The sequence below is a fragment of the Choloepus didactylus genome, chromosome 5 (assembly GCF_015220235.1).
Source record: "Choloepus didactylus isolate mChoDid1 chromosome 5, mChoDid1.pri, whole genome shotgun sequence".
NCBI lineage: Eukaryota > Metazoa > Chordata > Mammalia > Pilosa > Megalonychidae > Choloepus > Choloepus didactylus.
This window is the reverse complement of record NC_051311.1, coordinates 98610171-98612715: the sequence shown is the minus strand read 5'-3', so window position 1 is coordinate 98612715 and position 2545 is coordinate 98610171. Positions and strand designations below refer to the sequence as shown.

Genomic DNA, 2545 nt, shown 5'->3' with positions numbered 1-2545 from the left:
TTTGGGAATCATTAACATGTGTAGGTTGACTAGAGCTTTACCTTGAAAAATAAACATACATACTGACAATAATTTCATTAACCTCATAATAAACAAAAATTGTTATAACTACCCACTCCTAGAACAAGGAATAAATCAAGTGGTTAATTTGCTTCAGTGACAATTTCCTGAAAAAATTGTGAGCATAAAAATGACAAGTTTTCACTTCACATTTGTCTTTCAAGGAACAGCCATAAACAAGGGTAATCTTTGCTGCACCAAATTTCCCAAACTGTCGAGCCTTTAAAGCACCTTGTCATGACACTTGTCAATTGTTTCTTCTCAAATTTTAACTGGTCTCCACATGAAGCCAGGTCATTATTTTCCTATTGGTTGTAATGTAAAAGTTCACTAACAGCACTTTCATGAACTTAGAATCAGATAAAATACTTTTCAATTATACTTAAATCAGAAAGATCTTAGACTTGATCTAAAAGGGCAATTTGAAGCTTTCAGGGAACATGAAGGGCACATAGTATTCTACCTCCTCTGGCCACAGCTTAGTGTCCAGAGAAGGACATCAGACCCAAGATGAGTCAATCAGAACGCTCTCCTGAGATTTCTGAATTTGGAACCAGAGAGAATGAGGCTTAGTCTGTTGGATGATCAAGGTGGTGGTGAACGTGGGAGATGCCAGCAACCATGTGGTGAAAGAAAATGATTTGAGAGAATGAAACATGCAGAAAAGTTTTACCAGTTTTCTTTGTTGCAATCATCTTGAATGTCTGCACTTCATATTTAGTAAGAAAGACTTTGCTGGGTGGCACTGCTTTCACTCCTATTGGAGTAGCTAGATTTGAATTGTATTTTGACAAAATCTGGATAATATCTTCTGGAACTGTAGTTACTTCTGGAGGTGTAGGTGTTCTGAGCAGATTCTCATATGAAGAAATTTTAGGAGAAGAGGGGTCCACAAGATTTTCAAAGCACTCCTCTGAATTTAAAACTAATGAAGTACAATCTTTCATTTCCAAATCACTTGATAAGCTATTTGTTTTTGATAATGGATAATTTGTGGATACCAAAACTGTACTGTTTTTTATAGAAGGAATTTTCAAACCAGGGGTGCAGAATGTAGGTGTTAAGGGTGAATTTGCATACTTGGCATCATTTTTTCTCAATTGCTGGATTATGGGGCCAGAAGTGGCAAAGAAATTATCATTGGTCATTGCTCTTCTTCCTATGGCTTCCTCGCTTTTATTATGCTTCACATTTTTAAGCCCCATTGTACAATCTTCATTTAAATACATTGTATATTCAGAGATACTGAAGTGTTCTAATTTAGGAGTTACACACTCAGAATCACCCATCTTTAGTGCACATTTTGGAGTTTGTAGTACTTTAGTTGGTGATTAGTAGGTAGAGTTAAAATTTTGGGCTCTTCCTGATGGTTATTCACTGCCTGTGGGTGGTTTGGTAGAACCTGGGATATCATATAATGCTCAAGTCTAAAATCAGAAAGTTACAGGCTACATGGATGTATATCAGAAACTGAACTGCTTGGAACAGTAGAATCAGACAGATCATCCTTCATATCAGATGTTTGAAGATTTTTGCATTTAGCCAACCCTGGGTTAGAGTTAATGACTCCTTGCTCATACACTGGAATTTCCTTGGCACATGGATCATATCCATACTTCATCATCCTTTAGAGTCTGGACTTCTGAATGAAGGTCATGTAAAATTCTCATTGGGTGATCTTGAAAGTCGGTTTCTTCTCCACTCAGTGCTAGCTGCAGCCTGGCCATCTCGCTATCTATGGTGACCCCTACAAATTTTTAAAAAGAGCTCTTGTCAAGGTTCCCAATGACTTCCATGTTGCCAAATCAAATGATCAATTCTAAATTGTCTTATTACTGAACATACCAGAAATATCGACACTTTTGATCACATCCTCTTCTTTGTAACACTTTTCCTCCCAAGACATCAAACTTGCCTGGTTTTACCTTTACATTTTCAGCCATTACTCAGCCTTGTTTGCTGCTCTCTTCTCATCTTCTCAAACTCTACGTGGCCAATGCTTCTGGACTCAGTCCTTGAGCCTCCTCTCTTCACCAACCTCACTCACTACCTTAGTCTCATAACTTTAAATACTGTTTATGGCTTCTCTTTGATGTAAAATGCACATTTTTTTTTCATGTTGTGACTTCTTTGAAATGAGCATGCATCTTATAATCAATGCAGTCTTACAATCATACCTGGCAGCATTTCTCTTTATTTGTGGTACATGAAATAATGGAGCACTTTACATAGTATCTTATATTTGATAAGATACAATATATACTAATAGCTTGCAAATTTATATCTTGAGCCTGGAGCTCTAAATCATTAATGCAACTGGAGTCAACATAGGCCAAATAGCATTTTCGCAGTGAGGACTTCTTTGGACACGTCACTAAAATTCCAACTATACACTCACATACTTCATAATCTACTTTGATCTATTTTATACCCTGATGCTTATCATTATTTAACACACCATGTATTTGACTGATTTATCTTGGAT

The 2545-nt window shown here is 36.7% G+C and overlaps 1 pseudogene; it reads right to left on the bottom strand.

Annotated features, from left to right (window-relative positions):
* Positions 1–729: 729 nt before the first annotated feature.
* Positions 730–1966, bottom strand: LOC119535390 (annotated as a pseudogene).
* Positions 1967–2545: the final 579 nt, after the last annotated feature.